The sequence below is a fragment of the Ixodes scapularis genome, unplaced genomic scaffold (genome assembly GCF_016920785.2).
Source record: "Ixodes scapularis isolate PalLabHiFi unplaced genomic scaffold, ASM1692078v2 PGA_scaffold8__174_contigs__length_109621045, whole genome shotgun sequence".
NCBI lineage: Eukaryota > Metazoa > Arthropoda > Arachnida > Ixodida > Ixodidae > Ixodes > Ixodes scapularis.
The window spans coordinates 12,133,889-12,152,163 of NW_024609883.1; the positions used below are offsets into that span (position 1 = coordinate 12,133,889).

Genomic DNA, 18,275 nt, shown 5'->3' on the forward strand with positions numbered 1-18,275 from the left:
GCTCAGGGGAATGGAATGGGAATGGAATTAAATGCCTTTTGCCCGGAATGGAATGGGAATGGAATGGGCCAGGTTCTTTATATTTTATTTATTTATTTATTTATTTTTTACGTTCAGCTATACCGAGCCAGTCAGAGAGTCGGTTGTTCAGAAATAAAATGAGTGGGAAACTGCGAACCCGCGTAAGGCCCTAGCAGACTTATGCGCAAAAGAAAAAAAATGCAAAACAAAAAACGAGCGTCAAAGCAAAGAACAGAGAGGGGAGGGGAGGGGGGGGGGGGGGGGGGGGGAGGGCGGTGGCGCCTTTCACCAGTGAAGTTCAACACACATCCGAATGCGCCTGCGCCTGTAATATTGCACAGCTGGTACGTCATCAGCCGACGTGAACGTGACCTGCTGCTCTGGTGATCCGATACCCAGGAAGGAGGCCAGACGTGGCCTTGCTGTGCGGACCCAGACTTCGTACACTTTCGAGTCGTCTCGAACGCGCTGTTTCTTGAAGAGCTCGCACCTGTGCCAGCAATCTCAGATCGCAATCCACGAGACGTTTGTTTGAATGATGCTAGGCGAAACTTGAAGACTGCCATTCATGCGTTGTAGGCGGAGAGTCGGCAGGAAGGACCGTCACAACAGAGATGCCACCGTATCGATTTTTCGACCGTAACAGAAGATAATACATGTGGTTCAGGATGCTTCTGGTGGTCCACTTTTCTCAAAAATTCCAAATGCAACTGCCTGCATGGTCTTCAACGAGGTCAGCTACAACGATAGTATGTATTGTCCTTTCATAGAGCAGCGTGGGTAAACTTTCATGTTCAAGGCAACACCTACAGATTCAAGAATACTAGTTCATCCCACCATGACGTCATGTGATCAGTGCTGACGGGGGCGCCCTTATTGGACATGGAAGTGGTGATGTTTTGATGGAATTAATTTTAGAGTTCGAAATCTTTTCGCATCACTGGTCAGTCGGACATAATGCCAGGGAAGGGACTGCGGTCTATCCTTGATGGAACGTTTTTTTTTTTTTTTTTAAATCCATTGAGGACTCTTCGTCCGGAACCACTACCTTCAAGGCGAAGTGCCAAGCCTGCAGAAAAGTAATTTCGGGACCAAAACAAAAAACTTCCACTTCAAACTTAAAGCCTCATCTCAGTTGGCGTCTCAAAGAAATTTGAACAATGTATTATCAGTATTTATATTTCTGCCCTCCCTAAAATATATTCTTGTATTTGTATTTCCAAAGACTTTTTGCCTCTTTTTAAAATGTATTTCCGATACGTATTACGATACATTTTTACAGATATATTTGAGACTTGAGTATCATTATTTTAGTTACTATTTTCATCTATCCCAGCATTTGTATTTCCAAATACATTTCTGAACATTTCTGCCCAACCCTGCAACGTATAGCAGCTGTCAAGTGACACTTTTAACGTTTAGGAATTGGAGGAATGGGAGCGACTCAGCCATTCCAGGAGTGGGAATGGGCCCCGTGTCCCCATTCCTAGGAGTTGAAAGGAATGGAATTATCGAAAACTCTAATTCCCCGGAATGGAATTGGAATGGAATGGGGGTGCCCATTCCGCAACACTGATTCACAGTATGCCCGAAGTGCAATGTGTGCCCTTAAAAATATTTTTAAATGCAAAGAATATTTATTTTCATAAATGCTTTCAGTATAGAAATAGGGATTTCGTGAGTATGGCTTGCAGCCTAGATGACGTCACAGTATTTCGTGACACTGATGCTATCATCCCAAAGGCGCTCGAAATTCTAACCATACTCCATCTCAGAAATGTTTGCAGTAAAGACAAAGGCGCAGAGAGGCGCTTGAGCATCGCTCAGTAGTGTGCTTTTGTTTGTACGAGCACTCGTTCATAAGAGGCACTTTCTAAAGCCACGCGCTCGTGCCGGTGCCTTTGTCTTCACTGCAAAAATTTAAAAGTTCTTTTTTTTTTTTTGCAATTTTTGAAATAGGTTGGCCGTAGTTTGTTCCCAAAATGACTTTTTGTTTTCTTTTTACACCCTATTTTTAAACGAACTTTGAAAGTCTCCGCAGGCACACCTGATCGCTACTGTTAATATTCTGCCGCCTTTTAGCTACACAAATTACATTTTGTTTTACATCCAGGGCCAGTGGCGTAGCCAGGGGAATCCCCCCAATACCCCCCAAAAATGTGGCGGTGGGTTGCGGCATACGGACACCCCCCCCCCCCCCCCCCCCCTTTTTGTAAAAAAAAAATTATGTCACCAATGTCCAGGGCTAAGAAAATGAAACGCACACAGACACAGACGCACGCACACGCGAGCGCGCAAGCACACACAGAGACGCACATTCACGCAGACATGCACACGCACGCACACATACACGCACGCGCACAGGGACGTGGCATACACGCGCGCGCTCCCGCGCACACATGCACACAGACGCATGCACGCCTGCACACACCAGTGTTGCACACGCAATCACATCCGCAGAGGCACGCACACGGACTCTCGCGTTCACACCTACACACACACACAACGCACGTAAAAAATGCGTTTAATTTTTTTAACATAATCTAAACCCTGAGACAAGGAGAAATAAAATAACGGAGAGGGCAAGTTGTTTTGTCTGTTATTTTGTTTATCATTGTCTCCGGGTTTACTTTCGTTCCTTGATCTTTCAAACCTGCCGGAATCTATACCGAAACTACCTCAAGTATAGTTTCGGTCTCTTTGCTTGGGCAGCGCTTTGAAATAAAACCGTAAAACCGGCCGGCCAAGTCAATCCATTTTTTCAATGGCGTCGCAGACTCGCAGTTTCATCTGGACGTGTCGTTTGGACGTGTTGACGGATTTAAAGGTGAGATATTATCTGCAACATTTTTTCGAACACTTGTTATTTGTTCGGGAACCTGGTAAGTGAATATAGAAACCTTTTATTGTTTACATTTGATGGGAGCGACCACATATGTCTGACTGTCTTTTTCGTGGTTTCGCGGATTGCTTTCGCTCTTTAAAAATACCCTGTGCCCAGAGTGCCCTCATTCAATTGCATTCTCACGGCGATATTTTGGGGTTCTTATGGTATCCGCGAGTTTATCGTTAATATTTTATTTTGAAGTTCTGCCGTGGTACTAGCGACATGATAACGGGGTGATCTGCTTTCAGCTTCTCAACCTGTACTATCGCGGACAAAATGAGCTGAAACAGCGCTCCGCCCAGCGCCGCCTGTCGCCTTGCTCCGCACGCACGGCGCACCCTGAGGCCGAGATAAATTCTCACTTGCGCTCGCTGCGCCACTGCGCTCTTCCGTCCGTCTGCTAGCGAGACGGCTTGTGCGACAGCAGGCGTGTGCGTGGTAGGGCGGCAGGGGGGGGGGGGGGGATGTGCATTGTTGAGGTTGTTCAGGCCACAGTTCAGGCGTTCCGCTCTAGGCAAGGGGTTTTGCGGTGCGGCAAAGTCGCTCCCACGCCACGAGTCGGCGTTTTGTTGCCTCCGTCGGATGATTCAAGTCCCCATATGGCGTGTAATTTTTACGGTCACTGTCGTCGTCGTTGCCCTCCTCGGCCTCGTCTCCGTAGCCAAGGGCCTGTGCTATACCGCACTACAACGCGCTTTGCCCTTTCTGGTCGATGCTACTGCGTTGTCCCAAGATGTGTTCGACAGTCTCCTCGTCGCCGCCACAGAGCCCGCATTTGGATCTTCTCCATAAAGCTCAAATCTGCGTCTCTGGGTCAGTAGGGAGCCCGTTCGAGCCTGGAACAGCAGCGCGCTGGCTCGCTCTCCCTGCTAGTGTGGATAGGGCGCTGGTTCCTTCTTGTGTTTCCTGTACAGTTGGAGGCTCAGTATCCTCTGCATTGTCCTTCTCCAGTCCTCTATTCCGGCCCGTGTCACCTCTGCCCGTATTGTCCTCGCCCACTCCTGTTCCGTCGTCACCAGATGTCTTGTTGTGCCCCCATCGTACTTAGAATCTATGGTCTTTATTCTCTTCATCCAGCCTGTCTTGGACCCCTGATATCGGATGTGGTAGTACATCCCTCTGGCGTAGCTCTCCTGGGGAAGGAACTTTAGTCTGCCCATCTATGCAAGCTTCAACCTGGCCTCTCGTATCTTGTAGGTAGACATCCCATTTCCCCGGTTACCGCTGCGTTTGCTGTGCAGCTCAGCAGCCATCTCCCCAGTCTGTATTGATGTCGATCCGGACACTTTACCACTGTCTCGCTGTATGTAATCGCGTCATTCGCGTAAGTCACTGCTTGGACTGCAAGGGATTTCCATAGTAGCCTCCCAACCGAGTGTCTATTGTATGAGTGCCTGGCGAGATGCCACACCACCCCCTTCAGTTTGTTTGACTTTTTAATTACGTTTTTTTTCTGTTTGGTCAGGTAGTCCTTGCTGTGCGTTATTGTTACACCAAGGTAATTGTAGGCTGTTGTTTTCTGTACTGTTTAATTTTGTAGGTAAAAGCTGGTGTCCAAATTCACGTTGGAGCCCATCCACTGCGTTCTTCCTGCATTAAATTTAAGGTTGTCCCTCGCTGCCACCCCTGTGCAGATGTCAATCATGTGCTGCATATCGGTTGAGGACTCTGCGAGGAGCACCACATTGTTCGCAAAGGCCAGGCATGGGATGCGCGTGTATTCTTCCTCTTTAATTGTCCTTGGTCGTAGTGCTCAAGCGCAACCCTGCCCCTTCCTCCTCCAGATGTTTGAGACGTTTGAGAAGGTCGTTTGTGTACACATTAAACAGTGTTGGTGATAGGCGACACCCCTGTCTCAGTCCAAAACTTATTGGTACTGGTTTTGATTTGTAGTTTTCTAATGTGTACCAGGCCTCGCAACCCCTGTACAAGCTCTTCAGGCGTTCGACACTTTCCTTTTCGAGTCCGCTTTTCTCCATCTTATCCCATAATCTTTGGTGTGGTACTGCATCATATGCTTTCTCGAGGTCTAGGAATGCCAGGAACAACTGGGAGTTTTGGATGTTTTTCATTTCTATGGCTTGGGATTAACGTAAATAGGTTATCGCTTGTTCTTCTGTTTTGCCGAAAGCCATCTTGAGCTTCTACGAAAAAGTTGTTTTTATCATACAAGATCTGTAGCCTGTGGTTTATTATGCTTGCAAATAATTTGCAGACTGCTGATTATTGCGATTGGTCGATAGGCATTGAGGTCTTTTGGGTCTGCTTGTTTCCCTTTATATAGGAGCTTTACTCTTGCCTGTTTCCACACTTACGGTATTTCTGTTGACACGAGGCGTTCATTAAAGCATGTTCTGAGGTTGTTTGCTGCCTCTTTCTTAATTGCCTTCAGGAACTCGTTCAGAATATCATCCATACCGGTTGCCTTCTTGTTTTTCTGTCGTCTTACTTGCCTCTTCATTTCCCCCGTGGTTATGGGATCTAGTATGGAATGCTTCTGTATTTTGCGTTTTCCCAAAGTTTCTTTTTGACTGTATGTCTCTTCCGGGGTTTGCTTCAGTTTTTTGTTGTTGCTGTAAGAAGTACTCAGTCATCCATTCTTCTATTTCGCATTTTTCTTTCAGGTCTTTGCCCCCTCTTTGCAGCATATGTGTCTGTTCTTTCTTTTTTTCTGCATGCATTGTAGTAATTTGTCTCCAGAATTTCTCGTTAGATTTTTTTCCCTTTTTCAGTATGTCTTCCTCTGTCTTTCTGCAGAACTGTTGAATTTTTGTGGCCACTATACTTTGTTTCACCTTGTGTTGTACCGCAGGAAAGGCTAAAAGCGTGAGCTCCTTGCTCTATGGCACACCTCGGCGGCACAAGCTCTCGTGCACCTAGGGCAGCTGCCAACGCTATGAGCTCGCACTTCTAGCCTTCGCTGCGGTACAACATGAGGTGAAACGGGGTATAGTGCCTTCACTCGAACTTTTTGTTCTTCAAAACATTCCCACGGTAGTCTTGGGTGTAGCCTTTTCGTTGTGCCTACCTGTGCTGCCTGTTGATCTCTCGTCTTCCCAATTGCCTCCTTTACCTCCTGTCGAACCAGGGCCTTCGGTTTTATTGTTTCCCTTTTCTGGTTTTTTCCACTTGTTCTTTGGCTGTTTGGGTAATTAGGCTCATTAGTTCTTCATATGTGTTGTCTTTTGTAAATTTTTTCTCCAACTCTGATGCAAATTTTCCTATTTTATCTTCTGCTCCTAGCTTCCAGTGGTTTTCCTGGATGTTTTTTTTTTTCTGTCTTTGGTTGTTGGTGTTTAGTTTTAGCAGTATTCTGTTATAATCGCTTGCACAGCTGCTCACCTTGCTCTCGTCTATGTCTATAGCATCTATCTTGATGTTTTCTTTGCCTGCCTCGTCATTTATGAGGATATAGTCAATTGTTGATTTTTGGTTGTTGCGGCTCCAGATTGTTTTTCCCTTGCATTGTGGCTCCAGGTTAACTATAGTTAAAGGGGGGGAAGGTTCAACAATTTTATGGTTAAAATAATTTGCATCTCCTCATTTTTACATTGTTTATCGTGCCCTGGAGGATAGAGAAACCATTTCCTTCCTTCAAAATGTCGCGATTCCGCTGCATAATTGCAAAGCAAAAGCCGAGCTTTTTCCCCCACTTGCAGCCGCAAGTGGCAGCCGGAGGAACTACGGCTAGAAGATTACGTGACTTCGCTCGGCTCTAAGCTGCAGCCTAACGCCCGCTAATGTCAGCAGAGAGAGGGAGAGGAAGTGTCCTCCGAGACAGCACACGGGAACCCACACGGCACTCCGAAGGACGTCACTAGGAGGGGGACCAGGTGTGACCCTGAAGACTGGGAGTGAGTTGAGGGGTGCCCGAAATGCCAATATTTATCTTTTTATGCAACAACTAGGACACACAGGAGCAATCGGTTTTCTGTTTGTTACTTCAGAAGTGTCAGAGGGCAACTTCCACAAATTTTTGACCGAAGTCCGGAAATCGTTGCACCCCCCCCCCCCTTTATGCTGTGTTTTTTACTAGTTTCCTGAGTTCTACTGCTTTGCTTTCCCTACCATCCAGTTCTGATATGTGGCAGTTAAAGTCACCCACAATCATTATCGGTTCATTTTGGAAGGTTGAGCCAATGTCTTTTGAGATGCAGTCGTAAATTGATTTGTTCCATGCCGGATCTTCATGTGCCGTTGCCGAGTAGGTTGTGCAGATGGCGCCACTTGCCCTCGAGGCTTCCAGCGCTCCCTCAATGGTCTAACCCGAGCGACTGGCAGCAAAGTTACAATACCTGACAAAAGCATTGCATCCTTGTCCCCAACTTTGTCGGTTCTTTATAGAAGGAAATAAAACTAATTGAAGAACCTAAAATTGTAGTCACATGAATTTTTTTTTTTCTGTGAAAAGGCATTTTGATAAATACCGAAGCAGACATTATCTGCTTCTGTCCTCGCGAACGCCAACTGTCGTTTACATGCACTTGCAATAATTGTTTATGTTCAGTTTTATTTTATTACCAACTAGCGTTCCTTAGGCCGCAGTTAACGCGTGAGCAACATAGTCTCGGCCCGTTTGCTTGAAGCGCTAACAGCTGCTAAAGTTAGCCGCAGTACCTAGGAGGGGGATTATTATATCACGTGACTGGCTCGGTAGGGATGCGAAGAAACGTGGCGGTGCCCCGGTGAGTGAGTGCCGCTCGCTTTGGAACTAATATGTCGTTGTAGCTGTAATATCGGGCGCGTTAGTCTGCAACGAATCGTGCAGGAGGCTTTCGCTTTGCCTTACCTCACTTAAATCGCAAAGCATGAGCAATGACCTTGCCGCATCTTTTTTATAGTTTTTTGATTCTGGCCATTACTAAGCCTAAATGAACGCGATAATTGTCGGCATGGCAACGTCTTTGGAAAGCGGATTGCCTTGACTCCATTGGCCGGGTATTGATAGCACACAAAAGCTGACAGCGTCCCATTAGACCTTTTTTTAACCTACCCAAGCATCGATAACAACGCTGGAAGTGTAAGTCTACGGTCCGCGCGCGCTGGCCTTTCTCTTATAAAATTCAAAGTAAATAATCATAATAAGGCTTTAACGAACGTGTGTGCGAGGCAAAATTTGTTTTGGACTTTTTGATTTAGAACAATTACTACTGCAGACGCTAGCACGTGCAATGCCTGTAACTACACTCGGTGCTTGGGAAATTTAGAAAAAGGTCTATTGGGACGCTGTACAAGCTTGCACAACGTCTTTGCGGAGCAAGCCACTGAGCTGCTTCGCCTAACTGCACCTAGCCGCCTAACTGCACAAACAATTTTGTTCTTAGCGTCCCTCAAGCAGGGTAAGCAAATGGGAAAATTAAAAGTGTCCTAATGTCACTCTTCTTTTTTATTTTGCCTGGAGTACATGTGACCGAACAACAAAAAATACACCCGTTATGTGGCATACTTACCTTTGGTAATGGAGCATTTCGCATCATTGGTGATTTCCTTCTCTTGCAATTAGAATGTGCAAACACTGTTGGAATGGCAGTCTGTTTCAGTTTCTTCCAACCATCTGCGCAATTTTGCTCAAACTGGGATCCTTCAAATTGCCTAGAAAAATATGATAAATTTTACTTAACAATGCCCTATAATTAACATTTGCATGCTTAGTTGCATCATGTACATTAAATCCAGGACAACTTATAACTTTCAATTTACTTAGCAGTCACTAGTTTAAACAGGGCTGTCATAACCAGGGCCCCTTAGAAGTTGCAGATAGTGAACATGAGAAATGCGCATAATTAAAATTAACTTTGCCGTTTTGTTTGGTTTCATTTAAATTCCATGTGCTCGTATATCTTTATGCAACAAACAAGGATTGTAGCTTTAGTGATCGCACATGCTTATCTTGATTGCAACGAACTATAATTATGTCTCACTTTCTTGAGTTGAGCCAAAGTTTGAACTGCATATATGACCAGATCAATGCTATTTACAGTAATTTATAAATCCATACCATCCGTGATTGTAGCTGTAGATGCGATCACGCAAGGCACGGGTGATCATTTCCATAGTGGAAAGTTTTTGGAATAAATGAAAAGACTCTTACCTCACAAAGTCGGGAACCAGCCGTTGGCGTCCACGTGTCGCGCTTTATTTTTATTAGCCAGAGTTTCCCTCATTTCTTTTTTCGGAATAATAAACAACCGAAAGCCGTCATGGCTGCTGTTAGAGCACCCGATGGCGCAGCAACAAATCATTTTCGTCTTTGAAAATAAAAGCTCAGAAAATCAAGGAGCCGGTAAACCTCCAGGGTAGCCTATGCACATGTACGGGGAATAAGAACAAAAATGGTGGTCGGGAGCGTGTCGATTGCAGCGGGTTCGCCGTTGCCACGCGGTTGCTAGGGCCAACGTCAATGCCGGTGGGAGGAGTCAAGGGTCCGCCTGGGTTCACCGAGGACAATGGATGGTCAAACTCTCCCCTATCTATGGCTCTGATCCTTGGCAGATAGAGGCACCATCTGTGAGATGCTGTCACAAACAGCGGCATTCTGTCTCCCTAGCAAAAATAACGGTTTGAAATCAGTCCGGAAAGTGAAATCCGGACTAAGATTAAACCGGAGTCACACCGGAGAGGTGGCTTCCGGTTCGCACAAACCGTGAATTTTCATATCCGGTTCAAAGTCAAATTGGAGGAATTCCGGAGAGGCGAATTCCGGTTCGCTCATACCGTGATTTTCCTAATCCGGTTCAAAGTCAAAGTGGAGGAATTCCAGACACGCAAATTCCGGTTCGCTCTAACCGTGAATTTCCTAATCCGGTTCAAAGTCAAATTGGAGGAATTCCGGACAGACTGATTCCAGTTCGCACAAACCGTGATTTTCCCAATCCGCTTCAAGGTCAAATTGAAGGAATTCCAGACAGTCAAAAATTCCGGTTCACACAAACCGTGATTTTCCTAATTGGTTTGAACAAACCGTGATTTTTGGAGTCCGGTTCAAAGTACAATTGAATGAATTCCAGACACACAATATGCGGTTCGAACAAACCATTTTTTATCAAATTCGGTTAAAAAACAAATTGGACAAAGTCTAGACTGAAAATATCTGCTTTGCACAAACCATACTTTGCCATATCTTGTTCCAAAGAAAATCGGATCAGCCGCCTGATGCCGAAGACTTTCAAGCGTATGGTTGAAATATCAAGTTGCAAACAATCCATCCCGATACCGTACGTACGGGCTGCTGCGTCGATCAAAGCTCAGACCGCAGAAGACAGCCAGCTGATATGCGGTGCCAAAAAGGAGATATCACGGCGATTTTTGTGCAAGTCATTGCCATCTGATTCCATCTAGAATTTTTATGCACTCTGCAATACTTATTCATTATTATGCTTAAACAACGTTTTGGTATTTTTTAGTTATTTTTTAAATAATTGCTTGATAACTGTCAAATAATTTTTTATATAATTTTCTCCACATAAAAACAAACAAAAACAAGAACTAATTCGATGCCACAGCTAGATGTACGCACAATCGGGAAGTGTCATTTCAGTATCTTTGACAGCTTTCCTGCGGTCTCCTTGTTTATGCCTGCATGCTGAACATTCTATTATGGTGCACATGCAGGCAATTTTAGGGGCTTTTATCAATTTAGGTACGCAAAGCAGGGATTTAAACCGTAACCGAAACCGAAAACCATTTAGGAACGAAAATTTTCAGTAACCGTAACAGAAACAAAATTGCTATTTGAAATTTAAAAAAAAAACACGTAACCGTAAGCGTAACCGTAAAGTATTTACCGGTAACTGGTTTTAACCAATATTAGCCGAACAATAAAAAATAAAAAAAATTTCTCATGTCTGCCTTGGAGGACGGATTTTGAAATATTGTGGCAATTTGACAGAGTTACTTTCAGCGAGTGGTGCATCTGGTAATACGATTTCCGTTCAATCTAACTTTAGGATTAAGGATACTTGGTTGGAATCATTAGTCGTGCTTATAATAAAAAAAGTCTATTTCTAAATCTATGACGCTCCTGCATCGCTACATGTGTCAGTACGTGTCGCCATCAGTGTAATAACTAATAAGTTAGAATTCTCAGATGTCCATCCAATTCGGTTCTACCAAAACCACCAATGTTCCTGACATGCAGTAGCCAATATGAAGAAACGAGGTAAATTGACTGTCATGCAGAGCTGGCGGAAAAGAAAACATAGTATTCATTTAGTCTGAAACGTCGCTAGTAACGATTTTGAGACAACACAGAAAGAAAAAACAATGTGACCGGTTTGACATTGTCGTTAAGTGTATGTTTCATATTAACCGTGATACAGAATTTATCTGAACAGAAAACAATCACAAAAATTAAAAATTATTTTGTGAAGTGAAAGCTAATATATCCTTTGATGGCCAGTATTTACATGGAAGTTCAGTGACTGGCCGGCATCGGCGCTTTGGTGTTCAAGCTGGCGAGCCCCGTCATGGAAGATCCGTTTACTGACCGGCATCGTTTTTTGTTGTTTTTTTCGTCCTTTTCACTATGAAGTCAAGTCATTGAGATTCTGACAAACTGTGGCAATTCATGGATAGCGAGTGGAAATGTTTGCGTTGATCAATCCTTCCTAAATGACTGCTGACGCTAGGGTATTTTATCCCAGCATGGCAAGGCTGACGTGTTTTATCGCGAAAACGCAAGAAAAAACAATACGGTGAAGAAAATTAGCTGCAGAGGATTTGAGAATGTGACCGCCTACGCCACGAAAAATAAATTTTACAACGCTGAACATCACTTTTTTCAGGAAGCTAGTTTAATTTGATGTACTATACTTAGGGTCCGGTGGTATACGCAGGTGTTTGGCCCTGATAAAAACTAAAAACGGTATAACGGAGCCTAAAAATGAAGAAAAAAAAACGTGGCATGATTGAGCACGCGCTTTGAGTTACAAAAACAATAATAAACATTACTTTCTAGAGACTAGAAAAGTAAGAGATGTGTTTATTGCTTCTGACGCTACGAAATTGAGTGCGAAAATATGCAATTTCAAACAGGAATCAACTGCTTTCTGTGGTAGTTACGATTATCTAACAGAAATATTTCGAACGTTCCCATAGCCAAACGATATCTGTTGCTTTGATAAATTATGTTATACGACATACCGCTCCAGAGGATCGCGAATATAAAAACTTATTTCTTTAACGCAAAAAAGCGAGAAACACCACTGCATTGTGGATGATCACACTGCCGGGTTTGTGAATGTGACCCCTTGACGCTACGAAAAATAATTGTTACAACGTTGAACGATGCCGTTTCTGAAAGATAGTTTAATTATCCGTGCTGCACTTGAATCTCAGGAATAAAAACGTGTCTAGGCCTAATAAAAAAGTAAAACTGCGGAGCGCAACCTGTATAAATAAAACCTGGCGGCACGCGGGGGATAGCACTGATCTACGAGAACAAATTAGATACTACTTTCCGGAAGTCAGAATATTAAGAGATGTGCTTAATTAATACGTAGCGCGCTATGAGCTCAGCTAAATTACTGCCTTAAAATGACGGTATTTTTGATTCGACAGCGGGTGAAGATGGCCGCTTTCAGACAAACTTCAGCTGCATTACTGTGGCAGTTTTACCACTTACACATTTTCCCATTTTGCTCGCAATATGCTCATTATTATTACATTTCTTTCTTCCTTGAAAGGGCTTGTACTGTTTGCCTACGGTTATGAATTATCCCGGCAAAACAAGAGGGCCACGGTTTGTGCTTTGCAACAATTCAAACTTAGGCTCGCACTTTTTGTTTTCACCTTGTCCGTGATTATTACCCTAAAGAACGGTGCCGACGACTGCAAAAATATAGAAAACATTTAAAATAATAAAATCTAATACAGAAAGGTGAGAAAAAAAGTATTAAAAAATATAAAAACTAATACAAGAAGGTGAGAAACAATATTTTAAATAATAAAAACTAATGCAAAAAGGCGAGAAAAAATATATTACAAATAATAAAAACTAACACAAGTAGGCGAGAAAAAAAATATTTAAAGTAATAAAAACTAATACGAAAGGTAAAAAAAGATTTAAAATAATGAAAACCAATAGAAAAAAAAAAACCATAGGAAAAGAGTGTTTTCCGAGATTCGAACCAACGTCCGCACGCTCTGCAAGATAGCGCGTCAGCAAACTAGGCTAAAGTTGCCCGGTTATCCAAGGGTGTTTTCTGGAAAGATACATGTCTGCTGAAGTCGTTTCGAACCGTTGTACTTACTTTCGTATTTAATATTTTCTACGTATACAGGACTTATTCATAATATTATGGCAATAATGACGTCTGCAATAATTTATTATTGCTGTGTCTTATATGAGTTTTATAATGCGGTTTGCTTATCCTTTTATTTGAAACGTTTTGAAGATACGAAAACAATCTCATCGAATCAACAGCCTATGTTTCGCACGGTTTGCCGGCCGTATCGGCCGTGTGCGTTTGAATGCCTGCGTTCGCGACCGGATAACGGTTAAATTTCCCGATTAGTCGTGATGCGTGGAGTTTGCTGTAGTTTCAAACGTGTCCGAAAAAGACGGAAGCGACTGTGAGAAGTGGAACTTCGTCAAATCGGCTCAGCAGCGAAGATCATGGTACGGGAACCGAAGTAAGTTTGTTTCTTTGTTCGTTAGGGCTAGCTTATTTCCTGCGTTCAGAAAGCTTGTTATTGTCTGTAGATCGCTTGCTTTTACCAGTATTATTAATTGTGCGTGAATGGTGTTTTGCAAGGCTGTTTTTCTTCTTTTTTCCCCGATGCAGAGACTACTCGCTCAAGGTTCATCAGTAGCGGCGGAACTCTTTGGGAGACGGGGGGTGCGGGGGTGGGGGTCAAAGCGGATGGGGGAGGATTGCCTCCCTAAAGGCCGGCCGACGACGCCATTGCATGCGGAGAGCTGGACCCGACAAAAAGCTTTCTGTGTAAGTCCTTTGTGTTTTTACTCTTTTTTTTTATTTGTGTGTTCGTTGTTTCACTTTTTCTTATGATTTAGTCCGGGTTTCTGTTGCTCATGTGTTCATTATTTATTAATTTTTTTCTTTATTAAGTTTTAGTTAAAAATATGATGCCCTCGTCATTTCCCAGTCCGGGAAACGGTGGTGACCTCGTCGTGTTCAAGGAGCAGTAATGAACTTTTCATCTTGTATTGCTTCCGGCGAAGAATGGTGTCTGTGCGTGTGTGTGCGTGCGACGTGTTGGTCACAAGGGATGATTTCGGGACTGAACGGAAAAACAAGGCCAGCGAGGAGCGACTGGGGGACTTTGAACATCGCACGGTGCAAGGAAGGACTTCAACGACGAGGCTAGCAAGCAAGCCCATGTCAAAACTGCTGTGCTCGACCGGAGAGTTGAATCAGAACTTTACCCTGTGAGTCAGGATCAACGACTTTGGAACTTTCGTATAGTTTACAGCTTAATTGTCGCCTTCCTTTTATTTTATTTTAATAGGAGTATGTGTGCTATTACATTTTTATTTTATTTTAATGGTTGTTCGTGTGATATCACTATTATTTTTTCTTGAACGGCGGAAGTGCTTGTTTGGAATTTTGGCGCTTTTATGTATAAAACTTTTTTTGCAAACCATATCTGTCTGCTCCCTCGACAACCAATCCCGCCAAAGGGCTGTGACTTTCAGACGTCGAATGATATGTTACTGTGTTTGCTAACTAGCGATCGCCTGCATTTGATTTTTGTAGCATACATATTTGTCGGAATTACAAATTTCGAACCAGGCCACTAAAGATTGGTCAGTGGCCTATTCTGCCGATGTATCTACGTAAACACACGTTTGACAGTGTGGGATAGCAGTAAAATGTATATTTTGTGGATATTCATACAAATGCATTATATGATCCCATGTCTGGACCTGAAAGTATGGTACCTGCCCCATGGCAATAATTTTAATGTGATGCTAGAAGGAGCATCACATGAAAATTGCTTTATATGAGGTGGGTACCCTATTTGCCAGGCCCAAACACGGGATAATATAAAGCAGTCTATATATGGTATATAAGGAATTGGGCAGATGTGGTCATATCTGCCCAATTCCTTATATATCCATATCTGTATTTTCATTATAAGTCTAGATATGACATTTTTGTAAGGGATGGCTTGTAGCATCAGCTGCAGTACATCGGAAGGTGAAACAGTAGGTGTGTCACTCTATTAAACTACTTCTATTATATTCAGGTGTTGCCTGATACGGTTTAATATACGGTTAGACCCACTCCGGTGAAGCTCTACGGATTGGCCAGATACGGTTCAGCTTCCGCTTCGACCAATTACGGTTGGGTTTCCGGACTGGGTATTTCCGGTTCATTTACGGTTTCTAGAAATCCGGTTTGCTTAGGGGCCCATATGACGGATTAAAATTCCGGATTCATTCCGGTTTATTTTTAAACCGTTTTTTTTTTGGTAGGGCTGCTGATTCTCAGGGACGGCGTCCTCTCATAGTCAAAAACAGTTTTCCACTTCTAACTTTTTATTCCGGTAATGATATGCATTAAAACTTAAGCATCTCGCTTGAACGGCTGCGGCTATGTTCCGACAAAGTTTGGGCTTTCTCCAAAGTCTAGTTTATTTTTGCGGTGCGAAAACCAGGGTTCGATTTTTTCAGGGACATTCTGTACAATAAGCTATTGCACCCTCCTCCTTGTTAAAAGTTCTAGTTGTTAGGGTTTTTTTACTTACTATATGGTGTGTCTCTCTTCATGATATAAACCACAGTGAAGTCTGAATTCTTGTGCTAGGTGCCACCCTGACCAGGCTGAAGCTGACATGATTAGCAAGCATCGTAACGTGAGTTGAATGAAATGACAGCACAAATTGACTACTGTGTGGATGTTCGTGCTTCATGGCAGTCATGCAATAACAGTTGCCTTGACGTCACTTGTGTTGATGGAAGGTTGCCCTATTATGTCAGCAAGAACTATTTGTTTTTATTAATTTAGGGAGCTTGTGGGCCATTACATGGAGTAACTTTGTACAGCATCCTTGTCTAAGGGCTATACCATATTTGCTGTTGTGCTTCCTGTTGGAGGATAATGCCTTATTTGCATTGCATTCCAAATCTCACTTTTTAATTACTTCAATAATACCTAGTAGCTGGCATTTATGTCAGCTTCTGCCACATCAACCCATGACCTTTGATTGTGTGCCAAACACACCACTAAATAGAAATGGCTTCATTATTACATTTTGTTCCTCCATTGCATAGGATATGCGAATCCCAGCAATTACATTCTCCAACGGTATTTTGTATTATTCACAATTTCAAATTATGTTAACAATTTCATAAACCTCCAAATCACTCATTGACCGATCAATTATTTAAATAAATGTCAACTGTTAATCGGTTGCAAATTTCTAATTAAAGCACAGTCCCACCCTGCATTACTGTTTGTGTATAATATCAGGAAATGTTGATTAAACATACAGGTTATTTCATAACAACTTTTTATGTCTGACCCATTATATTCATTGTTTTCTAGATAAGTTTGAAGTTATATAAGAGAGTGCTCATCTTAAAATTAAGCCATACCACTGGATGTAAACTAGTGTGTGACCGATACATATGTTCCCAGCGAAATGAAAGAAGGCATTTAAGAAGGGCAAACCACTTGCTTTGCTGTTTGTCTTGTCTTCTTCTAAGTGCATGGGTGTTTCTGTCTAGAAGTGTTAAAGTGAAATTTGCTGCTGCAGGACTAGTTTTCCTGACTCAGCTGGTTTGTCTGGCAGCTTGCAACCTATGGCAACCTGAGGAACTGCATCACAAGAGTGAAAGGGACGCCCACCCAGCACTTCTTCGAGGGTGGTGTCTTGAAGGGAGAACTGCGCCTAAAGTGAATGCCATGGCAGGTGGGTCATTACAGTGAACCCCTAGCACAAATAATCCCAAACAAAAAATTATTAACAAATGGGTTAGAAACAAAGAATGGAAATATGGAAAAAGAGGTGGAGGTGAACACACCGTAGCACTGTGTTTTATGCGTCTGTTCTCTTCTGTCCTTTGCACCGTTTTTTGTTTTTGTCTTAAATGATGGTTTATCATTTAGTCAGTATCAGCACTAGTGAACAAAAGTATGCTCTCAATCATTCCTATGAATTAACTGTGTGCTTGCAATTTAATCACAAACATTGTTTATGCTTGTGTCTAGAAATGTAACTCGTACAGTAATCTATTAAAGGGACATTGATAGGGTGTTTATGCTTGTCGAGGTTTGTGTTTGAACATGACCTACGATATTCCAACTACCCAGAACATTACTTGCGGATCCAAATTTGTTTGTTTCTGTTCAAAAAAAGCCATTCTTGAATTGGTTGCTTGCTATCGCATTCACTCTCTTTTTCATGGTTATCTGGGGTTTAAACTGTACGTACCAAATATATTCAAAGTTTTGCATCATCTAAGGCGTACACACAACATTAAAAAAAGAAGAATATGAACCCCATTTTTCTGGTCTTCAAAAGCCAGCAAAAATGCTGATTGAAAAAAAAAATCCTGCACAGATCACAGGAAGTCTTTATACATATCATATTCAATACAGCGACGTACTGCGGGCTGGACGTTACGATGGTGACGCATGATGCACCAACGTTGCGACGGATGAGGGGGCTTTACATCGGAACGGTCATTTGTGATACCAGCCAATTGATCTTCAAGCGCAGACATCGAGCGTTTGTCGTGCAAAATAATCGCACGACGAACGGTGCACGCAAATTCGTCGTCGTCGTCTTTTTGGTTTCGAACTGCAGATTGTTTTTGGCTTTATTAAATATATATGTGGCTGTGTAGTAAAATATTTCCTGACTAGTCTCATGACACAAATTAAATCGCCTGGCAAAAAAATGAAAAAAAATATGCACATTTTTAGGGCGTGTTAGCGTCTCTTTAAAGAACAAAACCGAGGTGCAAGCTGGCACAGGTTAAACAAGGTGAATTACCCAATACAGTAGTAGGGATTCATGAAGGATGATGCAAACACTGAAGTCTAAAACAATGGGCTAAAAATAAATAGGCAACCCTGAAGAGGGAGACACAAAGGCACTCTTTACAAATAATATTTTCCTGCTTACAACCACTCTATAAAGGGAACTTGTTCCCGGATATTGCAGCCTTCTACTGTACGCAACCCCGAAGGTCCCCAAGACAACAAACGAAACGAAGCAACCTACGAACCTCTGAGTAAATGTGGTTGAAAGAAGAATAGCTTGAGTTTTTAACCTAGGAAGTACAAAAACATCATACACAAGGTCAAGTTTCAGGCAAAAAGCAGTGGCATAGCCAAGAAATTTTTTTTTTCTTTTTAGGGGGGGGGGGGGGGTGGCTGAGATGTCCATTACTTGG

General features: G+C 42.8%; 1 long non-coding RNA gene across 1 annotated transcript; it reads left to right on the top strand.

The window, feature by feature from the left end:
* The first annotated feature begins 2,787 nt into the window (after positions 1-2,787).
* On the top strand, positions 2,788-15,716 carry LOC121833463. The gene is made up of 3 exons (XR_006076725.1): positions 2,788-2,848; positions 6,568-6,762; positions 15,679-15,716. It is a non-coding gene; the product is annotated as an uncharacterized LOC121833463 (long non-coding RNA).
* The last annotated feature ends 2,559 nt before the right edge of the window (positions 15,717-18,275 follow it).